This window comes from Hemitrygon akajei, unplaced genomic scaffold (genome assembly GCF_048418815.1).
Source record: "Hemitrygon akajei unplaced genomic scaffold, sHemAka1.3 Scf000113, whole genome shotgun sequence".
Taxonomy (NCBI): Eukaryota; Metazoa; Chordata; class Chondrichthyes; order Myliobatiformes; family Dasyatidae; genus Hemitrygon; species Hemitrygon akajei.
The window spans coordinates 1,754,167-1,779,795 of NW_027331999.1; the positions used below are offsets into that span (position 1 = coordinate 1,754,167).

At 40.7% G+C, this 25,629-nt stretch overlaps 1 protein-coding gene across 8 annotated transcripts in view; it reads right to left on the reverse strand.

Moving 5' to 3' along the window:
• LOC140723436 (uncharacterized) overlaps positions 1 to 25,629 on the reverse strand; it is a 62,687-nt gene that overhangs the window by 30,367 nt on the left and 6,691 nt on the right. The window contains exons 1-2 of one of the 8 annotated variants that reach the window (XM_073038004.1): positions 3,284 to 3,397; positions 234 to 405 (exon numbers count right to left, since the gene is read on the reverse strand). The exons of 4 other annotated variants lie outside the window; for them this stretch is intronic. The gene's annotated coding sequence lies outside the window, so the exon portion shown is untranslated. Of the gene's footprint in view, positions 1 to 233; positions 435 to 3,283; positions 3,398 to 18,917; positions 19,213 to 25,629 lie in introns of those variants that run through there. 3 more of the 8 variants (XM_073038003.1, XM_073038002.1, XM_073038005.1) reach the window with 3 other exon arrangements.

The following is a 25,629-nucleotide window of genomic DNA, read 5'->3' on the forward strand; positions in this document are numbered from 1 at the left end:
TCCCTTTCTCTCAGTTCCTAATCCTTGCCTGGAGCTCAGCTCTGTCTGAAAGATCCATCGGTTCCCATTCACTCTGCAGCCGGAAGCTCCCCGGGGCCCGTGTACGGATCGTGGTGCTGAGAGACAGGGACGAGAGCAGGACTGTCCCGGGATTGTTGGCCACGGTGTCCGGATTTCACAGGAATTGTTGTGAATTCAGTGTTTAAGATAAAAACACGGAGAATCATTCTTACCAACACCCGACATTTTCAAGGCCTTCTGTGTACTGCGCGCATTCGTGATACTCGGGGACGTCCTCAACCTGACGCCGGCGCATTTCATCAGCACTTCAGCACCAGCAAAATTCTTAACGCATGGTGCCATTAACCATTTCCGCAAGCACCGGTTCAATGTCCATACCTCATTCTTTTCGTGTGTATAGAGAAAATTTGCAGCTGTTTTAACGCAGAAAGCGGCTCTCATAAGCAATATACTCAATATCAACGTGTATCTAATGCCAAAGTAAAATGCAGGTATAAAACACAGGAGATTCTGAAGTTGCTGGAAATACAGACACACACACACACACAAAACGCTGGAGGAACTCTGCAATTCAGAGAGCAACTAAGCAGCGGAGTACACAGTCTAGGCATGCTGAAGGGGCTCGGCCTAAACATTGTCTTTTTATTCCTCTCCACATTTGCTGCCTGAAATTAACCACCATTTTTTCGGTCAACCAGTTTACAAATGTTTCTGACCTTTCTTTTGTAGCCACATCCTGCTGGTCTGATTCCTCCTCCTCCTGGTAAACTCTAGACCCCATCTCTCTCTGGAGCCCCAAAGCCCTGACTCAGGCTGGCAACTCTTTGGTTTCTGATTCTGCACCATCGAAGTTTCACTCGCTAGTCTGCTGTCAGACTTTAGAGGTGCATTGTGTTACGAGACCGCAGGTTCGCTTACTGTGAGTGTCGCTTTAAGTGCCTGAGTGAGGCGGGGCTGTGACGTCAAAAACAAGGGGGGGAGAGAGAGAGAGAGAGAGAGAGAGAGAGAGAGAGAGAGAGAGAGAGAGAGAACGTCAAAACCACAGTGAGCTCATCGTCTTATTCACCCTGGAGAAAATCATGCAGGTGTATAAGATGAGTAAGATGAGGAGAGGCATTGGTCGTGTGGATTGCCAGAGGCCTTTTCCCAGGGCTGAAACGGCTAACACGAGGGGGAGTAGGTTTAAGCTGCTTGGAAGTAGGTACAGAGGAGATGTCAGAGCTAAGTTTTTTAAGCAAAGAGTGGTGTGTGTGTGGAATGAATTGCCAGCGACGTTGGTAGAGGCGGATACAATAGGGTCTTTTAAGAGACTCTCAGATAGGTACATGGAGCTTAGGAAAATGGGTGGCTATGTGGTAGAGTAATTCTAAGCAGTTTCTAGAGTAAGATACATGGGCGGCACAGCAAAGTGGGACAAAGCATCTGTAATGTGTTGTGCATTTATATGTTTCCATGAAATTCACAGGAAATCTCCTATCCCACGGAGTGGTGACTAGTTGCAACGTGTCATCTAAGGGAGAGTGAGAGGGGAACGGCAGGGAGAGATTTTGATATACTGATATGGAACAGAAACATGGGCAGGAACCAGAAGGGCTGAGTGGCCTTTCTAGTGTACATTGTGAGTGTGGTAGAGACAGTAAGTACCTGAGACATGGGATTTGATACAGAACTGATTTATCGTTCACAGATCCACAATATTAAATGCCAGTCAGGCTAACATCAGCAGAACAGACTCCTCCAATGCTCAGTGACCAGGGTTCAGTCCTGGGTGCGATGAGCAGCCGCAAGAACTGCAGAATCTGACAGTAACAGTCCCTCATGAACCTGCAGCTGCCTTCAGTCACCGTGATGGTTAAACATTTAACACAGAGCTGATTGGAACTTCCTCCTTGATGTAGGAGCACTCAGACCAAAGATGTAGGGGAGAAGGGAAAAAAAGAGATAATAAAGTTGTTTGCACCATTCGGGATAAACAGAGAGGAAGAGGTGGAAAGTTTCTTGAATGCATCTATTTTAATGCTAGGAGCATTGTAAGAAAGGTGGATGAGCTTAGAGTATGGATTGATAACTGGAAATATGATGTTGTATCTATTAGTGAAACATGGTTGCAGGAGGGGTGTGATTGGCAACTAAATATTCCTGCATTTCGTTGCTTCAGAAGGGCAAGGGCGGGGGGGTATTGCAATACTTGTCCGAGAAAATATTACAGTGGTGCTTTGACAGGATAGATTACAGGGCTCATTTAGGGAGCCTATTTGGGTGGAATTGAGGAATGGGAAAGGTATAGTAACACTTATAGGGGTGTATTATAAACCACCTAATTGGGAGCGAGAATTGGAGGAGCAAATTTGTAAGGAGATAGCAGATATTTGTAGTAAGCACAAGGTTGTGATTGTGGGAGATTTTAATTTTCCACACATAGAAACATAGAAAATAGGCGCAGGAGTAGGCCATTAGGCCCTTCAAGCCTGCACCGCCATTCAGTATGATCATGGCTGATCATCCAACTCAGAACCCTGTACCTGCTTTCTCTCCATACCCCCGATCCCTTTAGCCACAAGGGCCATATCTAACTCCCTCTTAAATATAGCCAAGGAACCAGCCTCAACTGTTTCCTGTGGCAGAGAATTCCACAGGTTCACCACTCTGTGTGTGAAGAAGTTTTTCCTCATCTTGGTCCTAAAAGGCTTCGCCTTTATCCTTAAACTGTGACCCCTCGTTCTGGACTCCCCCAACATCGGAAACAATCTTCCTGCATCTAGCCTGTCCAATCCCTTTAGAATTGTATACGTTTCAATAAGATCCCCCCTCAACCTTCTAAATTCCAGCGAGTATAAGCCTAGTCGATCCAGTCTTTCTTCATATGAAAGTCCTGCCATCCCAGGAATCAATCTGGTGAACCTTCTTTGTACTCCCTTTATGGCAAGAATGTCTTTCCTCAGATTAGGGAAACAAAACTGCAAACAGTACTCCGGCTGTGGCCTCACCAGGGCCTTGTACAACAGCAGTAGAACCTCCCTGCTCCTGTACTCAAATCCTCTTGCTACGAATGCCAACATACCATTTGCTTTTTTCACTGCCTGCTGTACCTGCATGCCCACTTTCAATGTCTGGTGTACAATGACACCCAGGTCTCGTTGCACCTCCCCTTTTCCTAATCGGCCATTCAGATAATAATCTGTTTTCCTGTTCTTGCAACCAAAGTGAATAACCTTACATTTATCCACATTAAATTGCATCTGCCATGAATTTGCCTACTCACCTAACATATCCAAGTCACCCTGCATCCTCTTAGCATCCTCACAGCTAACACTGCCGCCCAGCTTCGTGTCATCCGCAAACTTGGAGACGCTGGATTTAATTCCCTCGTATAAATCATTAATATATATTGTAAACAACTGGGTTCCCAGCACTGAGCCTTGCGGTACCCCACTGGTGACTGCCTGCCAATCTGAAAAGGTCCTGTTTACTCCTACTCTTTGCTTCCTGTTTGCCAACCAATTCTCTATCCACATCAATACCATACCCCCAATACGGTGTGCTTTAAATTTGCACACTAATCTCCTGTGTGGAACCTTGTCAAAAGCCTTTTGAAAATCCAAATATACCACATCCACTTGTTCTCCCCTATCCATTCGACTAATTACATCCTCAAAAAATTCTGTAAGATTCGCCAGACATGATTTTCCTTTCACAAATCCATGCTGATGTTGTCCGATTATTTCACCTCTTTCCAAATGTGCTGTTATCACATCTTTCACAACCAACTCTAGCATTTTCCCCACCACCGATGTCAGGCTAACCAGTCTATAATTTCCCGGTTTCTCTCTCCCTCCTTTTTTAAAAAAGTGAGGTTACATTAGCCACCCTCCAATCCTCAGGAACTAATCCAGAATCTAAGGAGTTTTGAAAAATTATCACTAATGCATCCACTATTTCTTGGGCTACTCTGGGATGCAGACCATCTGGCCCTGGGGATTTATCTGCCTTTCATCCCTTCAATTTACCTAACACCACTTCCCTACTAACATGTATTACCCTCAGTTCCTCCATCTCACTAGACCCTCGGTCCTCTACTACTTCCGGAAGATTATTTATGTCCTCCTTAGTGAAGACAGAACTAAAGTCGTTATTCAATTGGTCTGCCATGTCCTTGTTCCCTATGATCAATTCACCTGTTTCTAACTGTAAGTGAAACAGTTCATCACATGGATGAACTACAACAATTGTTCATCCCAGTTTGGCAAAAGAATAAACCCGTGACTGACAAGGGAAATTAGGGACAGTATCAAGTCCAAAGAAGAAACATATAAATTAGCAAAAAAAAAAAGCGGCACACCTGAGGACTGGGAGAAATTCAGAGACCAGCACAGGAGGACAAAGGGCTTAATTAGGAAAGGGAAACAAGATTATGAGAGAAAGCTGGCAGGGAACATAAAAACTGACTGTAAAATCTTTTACAGATATGTGAATAGAAAAAGATTGGTCAAGACAAATGTAAGGACCTTTACAGTCAGAAACAGGTGAATTGATCATAGGGAACAAAGACATGGCAGACCAATTGAATAACTGCTTTGGTTCTGTCTTCACTAAGGAGGACATAAATAATCCTCCGGAAATAGTAAGGGACCGAGGGTCTAGTGAGATGGAGGAACTGAGGTAAATACATGTTAGTAGGGAAGTGGTGTTAGGTAAATTGAAGGGATTAAAGGCAGATAAATCCACAGGGCCAGATAGTCTGCATCCCAGAGTAGCCCAAGAAATAGTGGATGCATTAGTGACAATTTTTCAAAACTCCTTAGATTCTGGATTGGTTCCTGAGGATTGGAGGGTGGCTAATGTAACCCCACTTTTTAAAAAAGGAGGGAGAGAGAAACTGGGGTATTATAGACCGCTTAGTCTGATGTCAGTGGTGGGGAAAATGCTGGAGTCGGTTATCAAATATGTGATAACAGCACATTTGGAAAGAGGTGAAATCATCGGACAAAGTCAGCATGGATTTGTGAAAGGAAAGTCTTGTTTGACGAATCTGTTACGTACCCGTGACACGTGACAGTGGTACCCTTGTCACGTGACTGGGTTTGAAGTTATACTGGACTTGAGGTAATGGTCTTGTGATGGTGGAGTGATGTCATTTTCCCGCCAGTAGAGGTCATGTGACAGGTTTTTTTTACAGGGTATAAAAGGAAGACACATCCTGTCAGGTGGGGCAGTTCGTGGCTAGATTTGCCAAGATGACTTCATGTCACTGCGTGATTTAATGTGATGACGCAGTTTAGTTGAAAAATGAAGTTTTATATAATGCCTAAAGTTTAAAAGGTCATTGCCAGCGGTTTCTTTGCTGGTGGAGAGTGAAGATAAGAATTTGGAAGATAAAGATCGAGGAGAATCGATTTTCGACGGTGGAAAGTTCGACCTTGTGTGATCCTCATTCGGAAGGATTTCGTTGACTGTTCTCGTGTTAATCCTCGCTGGGATAGCGGGAGATTGAGAATAGTGTGGAAGGAAGGTCAGTACCTTTAAGCCGTTATATTTCATAAAATTCTTCGTGGGAAAGTTCGATGCCGGGGATAGAAGGACAATGACGTGGAAGAGAATTTAAATCGCCTTAAAAAGTCTCTCCTTTTAAATGGACTGTGAGCTTTTGAACTTTCGGCATACCGCTTTAAAGAACTGCTTTTTTTCAATACAGCTTTAAGAACTGTTTGAACTGCAACGCTATTAATAACTGCGAATCTGCCGCACAGCAGCTGAATTCCGGTTTAGCTAATGTTTGTTTACTTTTGGGGGGTTTGTTTTCAGTGTTTAATAAACGTGTTATTTGTTATAAAAATCCTTGCCTAACTCATATATATTTATTGTTGCCTGAATACGTAACATAAATATGGGAGCTGCGTCCGGGATTGGATCGTTTGAGTTTAAATGCTTGTTAACTTTTGAATCGGTGTTTTGGTAACGGGGAATGCTCGATTCTGTTGTTTGATTGGCTTGTGAGTGGTATTCTGCAACGATGAATATTGATGAGTTTCTGGATTTGCCAGCCACAGATTTGTTAGCGAAGGCGAAAAAAGCGGAAGTATCTGAGATTGCTAATAGATTGCAACTTAAAGGTATTTTGAAGACTACATCAAAGGCTGTAATACAGAGAAAAATCGCATCACACTTTGTGGCTTCGGGTGATTTTGATGAATCGATTTTAGAATCGTTTCCAATAAGTAATCTGGAGATACAGTTGCAAATTGAACAAATGAAGTTGGATCAAAGTAAAGCAGAATTGGAGCTTTATAAATTGGAAGCTGAACAGAAAGAGAGTGAGTTTGAATATGCAATGGCGAATTTAAGGTCTGGGAATCAGTCTTCTCATTCTAAAAAACCGTTTGTTGCTAGCCAAGAAATTAAATTGGTCCCTCCGTTTAGTGAAACAGAAGTGGAAAGATATTTTCAACATTTTGAAACTATTGCTCGGATATCAGACTGGCCGAAAGATAAATGGTCAGTGTTGTTACAGAGTGTAATTAAAGTCAAAGCACAGCAAGTTTACACAGCTTTAACTGCTGCGCAAGCATTAGATTATGATATTGTGAAAACAAATATTCTCAAAGCATACGAATTAGTCCCAGAAGATTATAGGGAAAGATTCAGGAGTTTGAAAAAGTCTGTGGAAAAGACTTATGTGGAATTTGCCTATGATAAAGCTATGTATTTTGAGAGATGGGTTTCTTCTAAAAATGTAAATGGGGACTATGATACATTGAGAGAGCTGATTTTAATGGAGGAATTTAAAAGAAGCATTCCTGTTGAAGTAAGGACCTAGTTAAATGAGAGGGATACGGATAAATTGCAGAACTGTGCTAGATTAGCTGATGAGTATGTTTTAATCCATAAGAATAAATTTCCTCAGGGTAGAATTTTTAAGAGGAAAAATAATATGGAGACTCAAGGTAAATCAGAAATTCTATCAGAGGTTAATGAGAGAGGTAAGGAGGAAGGAAAACCTGTGAAGGAAAGAGAGTTTGGTCTTATTTGTAACTATTGTAAGAAGCTTGGCCATGTAATAGCTAACTGTTTCAAATTGAAAAAGAAAGAGAAGGAAGCAATTCCAGATGCTTGTGTGCAACATACTGAAGCACCTGTAAAGTTACAGGGTTTGGTAAACACAAATGAGGATTTGTTAGAGTCTGACCAAGTTAGAAAGGGATATGATCATTTTATAACTGAAGGGTTTGTATCCTTGAAAGAAGGATCTACTCTGGTGCCAATAAAAATCCTTAGGGATACTGGAGCTTCTCAATCACTGATGTTAGACAATATGTTGAAGTTTAATGAAGAGAGTGATACTGGTGAGGTGAATTACATAAGAGGTGTTGGAAGTGATTTTATGCCTGTACATTTACATAAAGTAAATTTAAAGTCAGGGTTAGTTACAGGATTTGTTAAAGTAGGATTACAGCATAGCTTACCTGTGAAGGGTATTTCTTTCTTGTTAGGTAATGACTTGGCAGGTGGACAAGTTTTTCCTGAAGTACATTTGACAATGGAGTCAGAGGAACCAGAGATGAATTCTAACACAGATTCTTCCTGTGTTGTGACTAGAGCTACGGCTAAAAAAATTGATGTGCAGAATGAGGTTGTTACTCATGACTGTTCAACTCAGGATTCGAGTTTTGAGGATGTGTCAGAGACTTTCTTACCTTCGTTGTTTGAACAAGATTCTGGGAGTAAGTCTGACTATGAAGATTTATCTCTGTCTCGGAAGGAGATGATAGCAGAGCAGAATAGAGATCCTGAGATTATAAAATTAAGGGAACAAGCTTTACTAGGTAGTGAAATTGAGAAGGTGTCAGTAGGATATTACTTGGAAAAAGGAGTGTTGATGAGGAAGTGGAGGTCGCCTACAATTCCTGCAAGTGAGGAATGGAATGTTGTTCATCAGGTGGTTGTTCTTAAAGTTTATCGGAATGAGATTTTGACTTTAGCTCATAGTATGCCTTTAGGTGGACATCAAGGGGTAAGGAAAACTGTGGACAAGATTTTAAAACATTTTTACTGGCCTGGTCTAAGAAAAGATGTGGCGATGTTTTGTAAGACGTGCCATACTTGTCAAATTGTGGGTAAACCAAATCAGGTTACACCAGTAGCTCCATTACAACCTATTCCAGCATTCGGTGAACCGTTTTCTAAAGTTATTGTAGATTGTGTTGGTCCATTACCAAAGACAAAAACTGGTTATCAGTATTTGTTGACTATCAAGTCTACTTCGTGTAGGTTTCCAGAGGCAGTACCACTTAGGAATATAAAAGCTAAAACTGTGACGAAGGCTCTTATAAAATTCTTTACTTATTTTGGATTGCCTAAGGAAATACAAACTGATCAAGGCAGTAATTTTATGTCTGGATTGTTTCAACAGATAGTTTATAAATTGGGAGCTAAGCAAATCACTTCGTCTGCATACCATCCAGAATCGCAAGGTGCCTTGGAGAGGCTTCATTCTACCCTCAAGAATATGATTAGGACATATTGTGTGGAAAATGAAAGTGACTGGGATGAGAGTATAAACTTACTTTTATTTGCAGTAAGGGAATCGGTACAGGAATCTTTAGGTTTTAGTCCATTTGAACTTGTGTTTGGGCATAGAGTTAGAGGACCTTTAGCTTTATTGAAAGAACAGTGGATTAGTAAGGAGGTACACACTAATTTGTTGGACTATGTTTTGTAATTTAAGGACAGGTTACATAAAGCTTGTAGCTTAGCCAAGGAAAATTTAAAGTTGGTTCAGGAGAAAATGAAAACTTGGTATGATAAAGAAGCTAGGATGAGGATGTTTAAGCCTGGAGATAAGGTGTTGGCTCTTTTCCCAGTGCAGACAAATCCTTTACAAGCTAGATTTCATGGTCCTTATGAAATTGTGTCTAGAATCAATGATGTGGATTACGTAATAAAAACTCCAGATCGTAGAAGGTCAACACAACTTTGCCACATAAATATGATTAAACCATATTTTGGGAAACAATCTGATACTGTGACTGTTGTGGTTAGTGAGAATGAGTTTGATTTAACTGGGAACATGATAGATGGTTCATCTGACTTTCATTCTAAATCTAACATTGTTTCTGTTAGGTTACCTAATTCGACCATTCTGGAAAATATGGATGAGAAATTAGCACATTTACAGCTAGAGCGGAAACATCAGATGAAGGAATTGATTTTTAAGTATAAGGATTTGTTTCCACATGTTCCGAGAAGGACTACTATAGCTTCACATGATGTAGATGTTGGAGATGCCAAACCTATTAAACAACATCCATATAGGATGAACATGGAAAAATGTGAACTTGCTGAGAAAGAAATTGAATACATGTTAGAGAATGATATTATTAGACATTCTAACTCGAATTGGAGTTCGCCATGTGTTATGGTGCCAAAACCTGATGGTAGTATTAGGTTTTGTATGGACTATAGGAAGGTGAATGCTGTAACGAAAAAAGATGCATATCAAATTCCTAGAGTAGATGATTGTGTAGATAAGGTTGGAAAAGCAAAGTTCCTTACAAAGATTGATGTATTGAAAGGGTATTGGTGTGTTCCATTAACGGACAGAGGTAGAGAGATTTCTGCATTTGTAACTCCATCTGGGTTATATGAGTATAATGTTCTTCCATTTGGGATGAAGAATGCCCCAGGTACTTTCCAGAGGATGATTAATTCTGTGATTCAGGGATTGAAAGATACTGATGCTTATATTGATGATTTAGTGACAGGAAATTATACTTGGGAAGCACACATAATTGCGGTGGAGAAATTGTTTGAAAAGCTTTCAGAAGCTAACTTGACTGTTAATTTAGCCAAGAGTGAATTTGCACATGCCACTGTGACTTACCTTGGTTATGTTGTAGGTCAAGGTAAGGTAGCTCCTGTTCAGGCAAAAGTTCAGGCAATTTTAGAGATTCCCACTCCGACGGGAAAAAAAACTCTCAAAAGATTTTTGGGAATGGTAGGATATTATCGAAAATTTTGTAAGAATTTTGCTAATGTTGCCCTTCCATTAACTAACCTTCTGCAGAAGAAAGTGAAGTTTGTGTGGACAGTGCCTTGTCAGGAAGCATTTGAAAAATTGAAAACAATGATATGTCAACAACCTGTGCTTAAGGCACCTGACTTTGGAAAACTTTTTTCATTAGCTGTAGATGCTAGTGATGAGGCTGCGGGAGCAGTATTGATGCAAAGGAATGATGGTGATGAGGTTGATCATCCAGTAGCATACTTTTCTAAGAAATTTAATAAGCATCAAAGAAGCTATTCAACAATAGAGAAAGAATTGTTATCTCTTGTTTTAGCCTTGGAATATTTTGAGGTATATGTTGGTACAACTCAAAAACCACTTATTGTTTACACTGATCATAATCCGTTAGTTTTTCTGAGTAAGATGAAAAACAAAAACAGAAGATTATTATAGTGGGGTGTGTCAGGAATGGACAGGAGGAGGAGTATAGGAAACTGATACAGGACTTTGTGATATGGTGCAACTCAAACTACCTGCGTCTCAATTTCACCAAGACCAAGGAGATGGTGGTGGACTTTAGGAGATCTAGGCCTCATATGGAGCCAGTGATCATTAATGGAGAATGTGTGGAGCAGGTTAAGACCTACAAGTATCTGGGAGTACAGTTAGACGAGAAGCTAGACTGGACTGCCAACACAGATGCCTTGTGCAGGAAGGCACAGAGTCGACTGTACTTCCTTAGAAGGTTGGCATCATTCAATGTCTGCAGTGAGATGCTGAAGATGTTCTATAGGTCAGTTGTTGAGAGCGCCCTCTTCTTTGTGGTGGCGTGTTGGGGAGGAAGCATTAAGAAGAGGGACGCCTCCCGTCTTAATAAGCTGGTAAGGAAGGCGGGCTCTGTCGTGGGCAAAGTACTGGACAGTTTAACATCGGTAGCTGAGCGAAGGGCACTGAGTAGGCTACGGTCAATTATGGAAAACCCTGAACATCCTCTACATAGCACCATCCAGAGACAGAGAAGCAGAAGCGACAGGTTACTATCGATGCAATGCTCCTCAGACAGGATGAAGAGGTCAATACTCCCCAATGCCATTAGGCTTTACAATTCAACTGCCAGGACTTAAGAACTTTTTTTTTTAAAGCTATTATTAATGCTTTTTGAGTTAGTGATTTAGATGCATATCATATTATTACTGACTTAAGTATTGTATGTAATTAATTTTTGCTACAAGAAGTGTATGGGACATTGGAAAAAATGTTGAATTTCCCCATGGGGATGAATAAAGTATCTATCTATCTATCTAAATTGGGGTTTGATGTTACAAGAGTACAATATTGTGATAACTCACGTTAAAGGTAAAGATAATGTGGTTGCTGATTGTCTATCTCGATGTTGAATGTACAATGTAATTTTTTTTTGGAGTGGTTTTTTTAATTGTAACACTCCTACTGTATCGTATATTGTGTATGTTATATAATTTATAGATTTGTTTTTCTTGTAAGTAATTGTTAAAATTTATGTTCTTGTAAGACCAAAAATGTTTTTTTTGGAGGGAGGTGTTACGTACCCGTGACACGTGACAGTGGTACCCTTGTCACGTGACTGGGTTTGAAGTTATAGTGGACTTGAGGTAATGGTCTTGTGATGGTGGAGTGATGTCATTTTCCCGCCAGTAGAGGTCATGTGACAGGTTTTTTTTTACAGGGTATAAAAGGAAGACCCACCCTGTCAGGTGGGGCAGTTTGTGGCTAGATTTGCCAAGATGACTTCATGTCACTGCGTGATTTAATGTGATGACGCAGTTTAGTTGAAAAATGAAGTTATATCTAATGCCTAAAGTTTAAAAGGTCATTGCCAGCGGTTTCTTTGCTGGTGGAGAGTGAAGATAAGAATTTGGAAGATAAAGATCGAGGAGAATCGATTTTCGACGGTGGAAAGTTCGACCTTGTGTAATCCTCATTCGGAAGCATTTCGTTGACTGTTCTTGTGTTAATCCCCGCTGGGATAGCAGGAGATTGAGAATAGTGTGGAAGGAAGGTCAGTGCCTTTAAGCTGTTATATTTCATAAAATTTTTTGTGGGAAAGTTTGACGCCGGGGATAGAAGGACAACGACGTGGAAGAGAATTTAAATCGCCTTAAAAAGTCTCTCCTTTTAAATGGACTGTGAGCTTTTGAACTTTCGGCATACCGCTTTAAAGAACTGTTTTTTTTTCAATACCGCTTTAAGAACTGTTTGAACTGCAACGCTATTAAGAACTGTGAATCTGCCGCACAGCAGCTGAATTCCGGTTAAGCTAATGTTTGTTTACTTTTGGGGGGTTTGTTTTCAGTGTTTAATAAACGTGTTATTTGTTATAAAAACCCTTGCCTAACTCATATATATTTATTGTTGCCTGAATACGTAACAAATCTTATAGAATTTTTTGAAGATGTAACTAGTAGAGTGGATAGGGGAGAGCCAGTAGATGTGGTATATTTAGATTTTCAAAAGGCTATTGACAAGGTCCCACACAGGAGATTAGTGTGTAAACTTAAAGCACATGGTATTGGGGGTATGGTATTGATGTGGATAGAGAATTGGTTGGCAGACAGGAAGCAAAGAGTGGGAGTAAACGGGACCTTTTCAGAATGGCAGGCAGTGACTAGTAGGATAAAGCAGGGCTCAGTGCTGGGACATCAGTTGTTTACAATATATATTAATGATTTAGATGAGGAGATATATGACAGAAGAAAAACGAAGACAACTTGTTAATAAAAAACTACAATATAATACACTCCAGACATATTGTACAGAAAAAGTAATTATGAGAACTAAACAGAAATATTACAAATTAGGTGAAAGATCACATAAAATTCTTGCTTGACAGTTGAAAACAGAACAGGCTTCTAAAACAATAAATGCAATTAGAACAAATGTAAATAAGATTACATATAAACCTTTAGAAATTAATGAAACTTTAAAAAAAATTTATACTGAACTATATCAATCAGAATCACAAAATAAGATTGCTGAGATAGATAAATTTTTATCACAAATAACCCTTCCAAAATTAAATTTGGAAGAACAGAAAGGATTAGATAGGCCCTTTATATTAAAAGAGGTTGAAGAAGCTTTAGGATCACTTCAGAGTAATAAATCCCCGGGAGAAGATGGTTTTCCTCCTGAATTTTATAAAAAATTTAAAGATTTATTAATTCCTCCTTTTATGGAATTAATATACCAAGTGGAAAGAATGCATAAACTCCCACAATCTTTTTTAACAGCGATCATAACTGTATTGCCAAAAAAAGATAGGGATCCTTTAAAACCAACATCATATAGGCCTCTTTCTTTGTTGAATACAGATTATAAAATAATCACAAAAATTTTATCTAATAGAATATCTAAATATTTACCAAAATTAATACAAATGGATCAATCAGGTTTTATTAAAAACAGACAATCAATGGATAATATAACCCGGTTACTTAGTATACCGCAGATTCCGGACTACAGAGCGCACCTGATTAAAAGCCGCAGGCTCTAATTTTAGAAATAAAATCAATTTTTTAATTGTAAAGGCCGCACCGGATTTTAGGCCGCACCGCTACTTTTAAATATACATACGTATCGGTAACACAAATTATGTTGCATATACTTTTTTACTGAACAGCACGAACAACATTCCAATATCTCCTAGCGACTGGTAAAAATATATATACTGCAGCCTACCAGGAAAAGTTATTGATCGACTTTAACTTAAAAGCAGCGTTTTCGCTCGGGTCTAATCGGGTCTGACTCGCTTGCGCAATGCGATCGGGTCTAATCGGGTCTGACGCACTTGCGCAATGCGATCGGGTCTAATCGGGTCTGACGCGCTCGGGTCTTGCTTTTCTTCGAGTATTTTCCATGTTGATGAGGGTGAGTACAAATGACTGATTTACAATAATTTAATTGTGAAAGTGCGCTTGATTTATCGTACAATTTCATTGGACCTCTGTGAACTACTCATCAATTTTATTGGTCTACTGTTACGAGGCAAAATGTTTACGAGGCGGCATGAAAAAAAAACCATGTATTAGCCGCTCTGGATTATAGGCCGCAGAGTTCAAAGCTGTTCAAAATGTGGGAAAAAAGTAGCGGCTTATAATCCGGAATCTACGGTAATTCATTTGGCACAAAAAAAGAGAGGAAATGAGTGTGGCAGTTGCTTTGGATGCAGAAAAAGCATTTGATAGATTGGAATGGGATTTTTTATTTAAGGTATTGGAAAAATATGAGTTAGAAATATCTTTTATACAATGGATTAAAACCTTAAATACTAATCCTCAAGCTAAAGTAGCTACAAATGGTCAGATTTCAACACCATTTTGCTTAACGAGGTCAACTAGACGAGGCTGCCCATTATCACCTGCTTTATTTGTATTGGCAATGGATCCATTAGCTGAATTAATTAGAACAGATTCAGACATTGGGGGCTTTAGAGTTAATCAAGAAGAATATAAGATTAATTTATTTGCTGATGATGTTTTGATTTATTTAACAAACCCATTGCAATCTTTGCAAAGATTATCTTTTAGATTGGAAGAATATGGGAAAGTATCAGGGTATAAAGTACATAAGAACATAAGAGATAGGAGCAGGAGTAGGCCAATCGGCCCCTCAAGCCTGCTCCGCCATTCAACAAGATCATGGCTGATCCAATCTTAACTCTAGTTTTCACCGAATCCCACAAGGCAACAGTGCCAATCAACAGGGCACCATGCCGCCCATTTTATTTTATTATTCATCCCGCCCAAACCCATGTGATCACCCGGGGGGAAAAAAAACAAGTTGCTAATTGAGGAGAAAAAATCTGGAAAATTCCTCTCTGATCCATCCAGGCTATCGAAAACTGGTCCAGGAGATCACATGGCTGATCTAAACCTAGCCTCATGTCCACTTACCTGCTCGCTCACCATATCCCCTAATGCCATTTTTATCCAGGAAAATGTCTATCTCCGTTTTGAATTTATTGAGTGTAGTAGCTTCCACAGCTCTCTGGGGCAGTAAATTCCACAGCCCCACTACCCTCTGAGTGAAGAAATTTCTCCGCATCTCAGTCCTGGAACGGCATCCCCTTATTTTAAGATTATGCCCCCTAGTCCTAGTTGCACCCATCATTGGGAACATTCTCCCCACATCCACCCGATCAAGCCCCTTCACAATCTTATATGTTTCAATAAGATCGCCTCTCATTCTTCGGAACTCCAATGAGTAGAGTCCCAATCTACTTAACCTCTCATCATACATCAACCCACCCATCCCCGGAATTAACCTAGTGAACCTTCTCTGCACTGCCTCGAGAGCCAGTATGTCCTTTCTTAAATATGGACACCAGAACTGCACACAGTACTCCAGGTGTGGTCTCACCAATACCCGGTACAACTGCAGTAAGACCTCCCTGTTCTTATACTCCATCCCCCTAGCAGTAAAAGCCAGCATTCCATTGGCCTTCTTGACCACCTGCTGCACTTGCATACTATCTTTTTGTGTTTCCTGCACCAGGACCCCCAGATCCCTTTGCACAGAAGCACTTTCCAGTTTCTCTCCATTTAGATAATAACTTGCTCTATTATTTTTCCTGCCAAAGTGCAAGACCTCACACTTGTCAGTATTATATTTCATCTGCCAAATGTCTGCCCAATCACTCAGCCTATCTATTTCCCCTGCAGGGTTTCAATGTCCTCCGCACTAATTACACTCCCTCCCATCTTTGTGTCATCAGCAAACTTCGATACGTTGCACTTAGTCCCTTTCTCCAAATCATTAATATAGATTGTAAAGAGTTGGGGTCCCAACACCGACCCCGGCGGAACACCACTAGTCACCAACTGCCAGTCTGAGAATAAACCATTTATCCCAACTCTCTGTTTTCTGTTAGAAAGCCAATCCTCCACCCATGCCAGAATATTATCCCCAATCCCATGATTTTTTACTTTAAGTAATAATCTTTGGTGTGGCACCTTGTCAAATGCCTTTTGGAAGTCCAAATACACCACATCCACTGGTTCCCTTTTATCTACCCTATATGTTATGTCCTCAAAGAACTCCAACAAATTTGTCAAACATGACTTCCCTTTTGTAAAGCCATGCTGACTTTGTCCTATTAAGCTATGTTTATCCAAATGCCCTGTTACTGTTTCCTTAATTATCGATTCCAACATTTTGCCAACCACAGATGTTAGGCTAACTGGCCTATAATTCCCAGCCTTCTGTCTATTGCCCTTTTTAAATAAAGGAGTTACATTAGCATTTTTCCAATCTGCAGGGCCATTGCCGAGTCCAGCGAGTTTTGAAAAATTATCACTAATGCATCCACAATCCCGACCGCCACTTCCCTTAAGACCCTAGGATGCAAGCCATCTGGTCCAGGGGATTTATCCACCTTCAGTCCCATTAATTTATCAAGTACCATTTCCTTGGTGATTTGAATTGTAGTTAGCTTCTCTCCCCCTCGAGCCCCCTGTTTATCAAGTGTTGGGATAATTTGAGTGTCCTCTACTGTAAAAACTAATACAAAATATTTGTTCAGCGTTTCCGCCATCTCCATGTCCCTACCATTAATTTCCCGGTCTCATCTTCTAGGGGACCAACATTTACTTTAGCCACCGTTTTTTTTTATGTAACTATAAAAACTCTTACTCTCTGCTTTTATGTTTATCGCCAATTTACTTTCATAATCTATCTTCCCCTTCTTAATCAATCTTTTTGTTATTTGCTGCTGATCTTTAAAAGCTTCTCGACCTTCAATCTTCCCACTAGATTTAGCTACCTTATATAACTTTCTTTTTAGTCGTATACTTTGCTTTATTTCTTTACTTAGCCACGGATAACTATTTTTTCTTTTACACACTTTTTTCTTCAGTGGAATATATTTTTCTTGATAGTTGTAAAATAACTCCTTAAATATACACCACTGATCAAGTACCGATCTACACTTTAATCTATTTTCCCAATCCATCTTAAGCAATTCCGCTCTCATACCATCAATGTCTCCTTTATTTAAGCTCAGTACGCTTGTTTGAGATCCAACCCTCTCATCCTCTAATTGAATATGGAATTCGACCATGCTATGGTCACTCATTCCAAGAGGATCCTTTACTAGGACATTTTTTTATTAGTCCTGTCTCATTACACAGGACCAGATCTAAGACTGCTTGCCCCCTTGTCGGCTCAGTAACGTATTGTTCAAGGAACCCTTCCCGAATACACTCAATAAACTCTTCTTCAAGGCTGCTGTGTCCCACTTGATTAGTCCAGTCAATATGAAAGATAAAATCCCCCATAATTATAGCTGTTCCCTTATTACAAGCCCCAACTATTTCCTGATTTATGCTCCGACCAACTGAGTTACAGCTGTTTGGAGGCCTATAGACTACTCCCACCACTGCTCTTTTCCCTTTACTATTTCTTATTTCTACCCAAATTGTTTCGTTATCCTGATCCTTTGAGCCAATATCATTTCATTTTATTGCAGTGATTTCTTGCTTTATTAACATGGCCACCCCACCTCCTTTTCCTTCTTGCCTGTCTCTCCTAATTGTCGAATACCCTTGTATGTTTAATTCCCAGTCCTGGTCACCCTGCAGCCATGTTTCCATAATTGCCACAATATCATAACCATACGTAATTATTTGTACCGTCAACTCATCAATTTTATTCCTAATACTACGTGCATTCAAATAAAGGACTTTCAAATATGTTTGACACTTATTTCCTACCTTTTCCTTTTGTACAACTTTACGCTTATCTCCGTACATTCTTTCCCCTCCTGACACACTGTCTTTTTATTCCTCCACTTTTACCTACATCTATTACCTTCTCCATTGTCTTTTTAATTATTTGCTCTCTAGAATCCTCCCCCCCCCCCCCACTAGTTAGTTTAAAGACCTCTCTGCAGCCCTAGTTATATGATTCACCAGGACACTAATCCCAGCCCGGTTCAGGTGAAGCCCGTCCCTCCGGAACAGTTCTCTCCTGTCCCAGTACTGGTGCCAGTGTCTCAAGAAGCAAAACCCACTTCTCCCACACCAGTCTTTGAGCCACACGTTTAACTCCCTAATTTTATTTAACCTAGCCAAATTTGCTCGTGGCTCAGGTAATAATCCAGAGATTATTACCCCTGAGGTTCTGTTTTTTAATTTGACCCCTAGCTGCTCATATTCCTGTAACAGAACCTTCTTCCTTGTCCTATCTATGTCATTGGTACCGACGTGTATTAAGATAACTGGATCCTCCCCCTCCCACTGCAAGTTTCTCTCCAGCCCAGAAGAGATGTCCTTAACCCTGGCACCAGGCAGGCAACATCCCCCCTCTGGAATGGCCCCCCACTCCATGGTGCTATGGGCAGGTTGCTCATCCTCCCCACAGACCCCGCTCCTGCCCTCACAGGGAGTTAAAGCCTCGAATCTGTTGGACAAGAGCAAGGCCTGCATCTCTTCCAGCCCTACCTCCTGGATTCCCCTACTTGCCTCACTCATAGCCACACCATCCTGTGCTTGACTGCAATCTACATTAGTTAATCTATTAGGTGTGGCTATCTCCTGGTACACAGAGTCCAGGTAACTCTCCCCCTCCCTGATGTGTCGCAGTGTCTGAAGCTCGGACTGCAGCTCATCAATATGAAGCTGGAGTTCCTCGAGCAACAAACACTTGCTGCAAATGTAGTCGCCGTGTCCCTCAATGGGGTCCACCGGTTCCCACATCTCGCAGCAGTAACACATCACCTGCTCCATGCTATACAGTTAATTTAATGTACTAGTATTAGTTATGCAAGAACCCTTTGCCCCAATACAGCTAACTATCACACTATTTAACAATACTTTTAAAGTCATAAGTGTAAAAGGAAGCAGGACTACTTACCAATACTTACCAAGCAACTAGCTGTGAGAGCTCTGCAGCTCCGGTCTTCCTCGCCTCACCCGGTTCCGCCTCGCCCGTTGAGCCAAAGCCCTTAGGCCTACACTCTACTCCCGGCTCACTCCACTGCCCGCAATGACGCTGCCCACTGTATTGGGCTGTGTTCCTTTTAAATCTCCCGCACTTCACTGCCCGACGTCACACGCCTGCACAGTCCCGTCTCTCTCAACTCAGATGAAAACCGGTAAAATTCAAAATGGCTTCCGCCTCACTCTTGCTCCGATTCTCAGAAGTCCTTCTCCGAAAATCTGAAAGGAGTGAAATTTTACCCCTTACCAAAGGAAATTATAATCAATGTCGATTAGTAACTCAATTTCGATGGTCAATAAACGGGATAAAATATTTAGGTATTAGAGTTGATAATGATGTAAAAAATTTATATAAACAAAATTATTTGCCATTATTAAAAAAAAAGAGGATCTTGATAAATGGATGATGTTACCAATAACATTAATAGGTAGAGTTAATGCTGTAAAAATGAATATATTTCCTAGATTGCAATATTTATTTCAAACTTTACCAATACAATTACCTCAGAAGTTTTTTCAAGAACTGAATAAATATGTAAGGAAATTTCTTTGGAAAGGAAAGATGTCAAGAATATCATTGGAAAAATTGACATGTAAATTTGATTTAGGAGGGTTACAACTTCCAAATTTTAAGAATTATTATAAAGCAAATCAACTTAGATTTATTGCGTCTTTTTTTGATGAAGAAAAACCGGCATGGATTAGAATAGAATTAGATAAGATAGGAGAAAATATACCAGAAGATTATATATGTAAATGGGAATCTAAATGGATACGGGAAAAAAAGAATCTCCTATATTAAGACACTTGATTGATTTATGGAATAAGGTAACTATGGACGATGAGATAAAGAAATCTTTATTAGCAAAAAGAACTTTAATTCAAAATAGGCTTATTCCTTTTAGAATAGATAATAAACTTTTACATAATTGGTTCCAAAAGGGGATTAAATATATAGGTGATTGTTTTGAAGGAGGTATATTGATGTTGTTTGATCAATTAAAAAATAGATATAAAATATCAAATAACACTCTGTTCTGTTATTTTCAATTAAAGGCTTATTTATGAGAAAAGCTGGGTCAAACAACGTTGATGCCAAAATCTAGTGAAATAGAAATATTAATTCAAAAAGGTAAAATTAAAAAATTTACATCTTGTATGTATAATTTGATTCAAAAACAGACAATTAAATCAGGAATTCATAAATCAAGACAAAAATGGGAATTTGATTTGAATGTTAAAATTGATGGAAAAAACTGGTCAAGATTATGTTCTGATAGTATGAGAAATACAATAAATGTTCGACTTAGATTAATACAATATAATTTTTTACATCAATTATATATAACACCACAGAAAATAAATAGGTTAAATTCAAATATGTCTGACCAATGTTTTCGATGTAATCAAGAAATTGGTACTTTTTTTACATTCTACTTGGTCTTGTTTTAAAATTCAACCATTTTGGATAAATCTAAACCTTTTATTGGAACAAATTACTGGAGTACAACTCCCACATAGTCCAGTATTATTTTTATTAGGAGACATTGAAGGGACAATACCGAAACTTAAATTGAATAAGTATCAGAACAAATTGATAAAAATTGCATTGGCAGTAGCCAAAAAAGTTATCGCAGTTACTTGGAAATCTGATTTATATTTAACTATGGATTGTTGAATTGATGAAATACATAGTTGCATTCCACTTGAAAAAATTACATACAATCTAAGAAATGAATATGATATATTTTTGAAAATTTGGCTCCCATACCTACAAAAGATAGGATTAAATACATAGGTCCTTTGAAGATAAAATTATAAAGTAATTGGGGAAAGTAAAAATAAATATTAAAATTATTTTGAACTCCATGGAGCATGCGGGGATCCTCCGATATCCAGGCAATCTTTCTCTTTTTTTTTCTCTCTTTAGATAAGGTTTAAGGGGGGAGGGGGAAGGGTTAATATTATTTTTCTCACTATTTATCATCACATTTATTCTTTGTAATTTTCGGACCGAGATGAGGAAAAACTTCTTCACACAGAGAGTGGAGAATCTGTGGAATTCTCTGCTACAGGAAACAGTTGAGGCCAGTTCATTGGCTATATTTGGATATGGCCCTTGTGGCTAAAGGGATTGGGGGTATGGAGAGAAAGCAGGTACAGGGTTCTGAGTTGGATGATCAGCCATGATCATACTGAATGGCGGTGCAGGCTCGAAGGACCGAATGGCCTACTCCTGCACCTATTTTCTATGTTTCTATCCACTGTCAACCCTTTAAATATCATTTGCCAGTCTGTCTTAGCTAATTCACATCTCATATCTTCAAAGTTGCCCTTCTTTAAGTTCAGAACATTTGGTTCTGAATTAACTATGTCACTCTCCATCTTAATGAAGTATTCCACCATATTATGGTTTCTCTTACACAAGGGGCCTCACATGACAAGATTGCTAATTAACCCTTCCTCATTGCTCAATACCCAGTCTAGAATGGCCTGCTCTCTAGTTGGTTCCTCGACATGTTGGTTCAGAAAACCATCCCGCACACATTCTCAGAAATCCTCTTCCTCAGCACCCTTACCAATTTGGTTCACCCAATCTATATGTAGATTGAAGTCACACATTACAACTGCTCCTTCTTTTTTGCACGCATTTCTAATTTCCTGTTTAATGCCATCCCCAACTTCACTACTACTGTTAGGTGGCCTGTACACAAATCCCACCAGCGTTTTATGCCCCTTAGTGTTACGCAGCTCTACCCATATCGATTCCACATCCTCCAGGCTAATGTCCTTCCTTTCTATTGCATTAATCTCTTCTCTAACCAGCAACGCTACCCCACCCCCTTTTCTTTCCTGTCTTTCCCGCCTGAATATTGAATATCCCTGGATGTTGAGCTCCCATCCTTGGTCATTCTGGAGCCATGTCTATGTGATCCCAACTATATCATATTCATTAATAACTATCTGCACATTCAATTCATCCACCTTATTACGAATGTTCCTTGCATTGACACACAAAGCCTTCAGGCTTGTTTTTACAACACTCTTAGCCCTTATACAATTATGTTGAAAAGTGGCTCTTTTTGATTTTTGCCCTGGATTTGACTGCCTGCCACTTTTACTTTTCACCTTACTACTTTTTGCTTCTACTCTCATTTTGCACCCCTCTGTCTCTCTGCACTTGTTCCTATCCCCCTGCCACATTAGTTTCAATCCTCCTGAACAACAGTAGCAAACGCTCCCCCTAGGATTAGGAGGAGGGACAGCCCTCAGTGATTCCTGTGTATGCACCCTGGAAGCCTCAAGAAATGATAATGATCATGAATCAGGCCCCAGATAAAAAAGAAAAGCCAGCACAGTTTGCTCAGTGTGTCCACAGTACTACACAAAATTTTAATGTGACTCTGCAAGATTTATTTGGTCTCTGCTGCAGGATTCTCTCAGCTGATGAGGGGTGGAAATTGAAGGCAGAATTGAGATACCAAACCTATCAGCAGTCACAGGCGGGAAAACATAATGAGAATGAACAGATGGACCAAATCATTCAAGCTTTGGAAAGGGCTCTCCAGCAACCTGTAAACATCACTAAAGTACCTGAATGCAAACATAAGGCTGGGAAATCAGGACCAGACTATTGAGAGCGATTTGTGTCCTGCTACGGCACCTTTGCAGGAGACCAAGACTTTAATGATGGGAATCTGTTCCCCCAGTTCAATGCCCTACTGCTCCAATGCTTACCAACTAAGTTAGCCAACATGATTAAAACAAATAATATGGATTGGACTGACAATGACCGAAATCAAATGTGACGAGCTTTGACATATCATTAGGACCCAACTTTTGAATCTCGATCAACCCCGAAGGAAACTAATATTAAAGCTGAATATGCTCAACGGGAAGAAGGACGCGAGCGGGCTATATCTGAGGAACAGAAATGGGAGAAAAAAGCTAGCACGGGACAGGTGGGGGCAACAACCCGTTTAGAAACTGACAAGACGATGCTTCCAACCATGAGTGCCAACCCTCAGGAAGAGCCCAATGTAATATTGCAAGTTGCTGGAAATCCAGTTCCGTTTATGATTGATATGAGGCAACCACAACCACTCTCGATCAGGAAATAGTATTGGAAAAGGGATTCCAGCTATCAGATATTATAATCACTCCGTCAGGGTTCGAAGGCACGGAACGTACGTATTCACGTACCCAGCCACTGCAGGTGGAATTCCAGGGGAGCCAGTGTGAGGTTTCATTTGCAGTCACCACCAGACGGGGGGTGTAATCTAGCAGGGAGAGACTTGCTCTGTCTGTTGGAAGTCGAGATTCTTTGCACGGACAATGCTGTCACCCTTGACAGGTGAACAACCGGCAGCTTCCCCAGTTTCCGACCCCCAAGTGGAGGGCACTTAATTTAGATTCCACTCCTTCTGCCAGCAGCCGACCCTCATGTGACTCTGTGCTTTGACCCTACGGGGTGCGCCACTGAGGAAAGCCAATATTATGCACCCCTCGACGGACAGAAGTTCCCAGTCACAGTGATTAGACAGGTTAAAGGAAGAGACGGTATTGCATTACTGGCCGAATTTCCAGATTTCCTTTGGCGACAGACAGAACTGGTAGTTCCCCATACCACCATTAGGGTTTGCACTGGGTTCAAGTCAAAGAGCCCAGGGTTCCTGGCCTACACCCTAACGAAACAAGCCTCCAGCACCGAGGGAGACTGGCAAGACTTGGCCGCGGGTCTAGTCTAATACGGGAAGGAGTCTGAGGTGAAGACGGGATATCTGGTAAGACAACCTTTTAATAGTGTTCAATCCCAAGATGCTGTATCCCATCTCTGTGTAATTTCAGGCCAAGAAATCTGTCGCACCAACTGTCCCCCTGTCTGGATCACCATGAAAGAAGGACAGACTCTCCCATCCATTCTGCAATATCCCCTCAATCCCGAGGCAACGTTTTGTGAGGAAGGAAGCTCCTTTGTGGATCCAGCAGGAAAACGATATCCTGACTATGCGATAGTGATGGACAGTGAAGTAATTGAGCAAGCCTCTTTTGAAGCAGCTGTCTCTGCCCAGAAGGCTGAGCTGTTTGCTCTGACTCGTGCCTGTATCCCAGCAACAGACTAAAGTGGGAACGTTTACACAGACTCCCGTTATGCATTTGGAATTGTACATGACTACAGGGCTCTCTGGGAACATGGGGATTCCTGACTTCCTCTGGCCACCCCATTAGTAATGTCACCTTTGGAAAGAACTTACACACCACTCTACAGCTACCTCGAGTTTTGTTCTTCTCAGGGGGACACCTCTGAGGAGGAGTGAAAACTGTGGTCCCAGATGGGGTGCCAGAAAGACCCCGACCTGGGTTTTTGGATCACCCAGCGGGACAGGTTTGTGTTCCTACACAGTTTTTACCAATATTGGTCGATTAGATACATAATTGTACACACCTGGGAAAGGAGGGAGTGGTTGGTAACCTGTACCCTGCACACTGGGTACGACTCCCTTGCCAGGTGGATCCTTTTCTGTGTCTACAAGTTGATTTTATTGAATTGCCTAGAGTACATTGCTATAGATACTGCTTATATATTATAGATGTGTTTAGTAGATGGGTTGAAGCTGTTCCAACTACCAATAATACTGTTATGACTGTTGTGAAGGTATTATTACGGGAAATACTTCCCGGGTACAGCCTGGCAGAGATGCTGAGCTCTGACAATGACCCACACTTCGTGATGAAAGTAAACAAAGGCATACGTAACGAACTAGCTATCAAGCAACAATTCCACTGTGTACACCACCCACGGGCCGCTGGCACAGTGGAGAGAGCCAATGGCACTCTGAAGAGTAAACTGGCCAAACTAACAGTGGAGACTGGACTCGGTTGAAGGTCCTACCATCACCCAGTTCCATATGAGGGTTACCCCACAGGGGAAAACAGGGTTGTCACCAGCTGAAATCATTTATGGATGGCCCATGATGACACCCTGGGGAATAAGACCTTGTGTACCATTGCTCCCAGAAAGTCTACCAGCAAAATTGGATATTCATACCCAAGGGGAAGACATGGGGACATATATATGCCAACTAACCAAAATTTTTCAAGCATACATTCACAGGTACGACAGGCTTACAAGGAAGAGAACTACTCTGCAGAGAGGGGTGACTATCCCACCGTGGAACCTGGGATATTTTTTTCCTGACAAACAACTGGGATTGAGGGAATCTTGGACCTCGGTGGAGAGGACCATATTAGGTGTGCCGACAACTCACATGGGTGTGAAACTGAAGGGGCAATCTCGGTGGATACATCAATTAGGTGCCAAACATGTTACTGAAGGAACTGAGTAGAAGGTCTCTCTCGGACTAATGGAAAATGTATTGGTTGTTAGTGGTGTTCATGTTTATGTCTTTGAGAGGGCTCACCCCAGCATCCGGGGGCCCCCATGTTAACACATTTCTGTCTTTCTGTCATACTTATGCCAAACAGGTAGAACTCAGGGCCTTCTGGGTTTGTGCTGAAATTCCACAGCATGGTAAAACTATGCTTCCAATGTCAGTAATCCTGCTCAACCAGAGTGAGGAACTCTCAGCCTGGGCTTTCTCAAATAACATCTGGGGAAGTGAGATGAGGACCTGT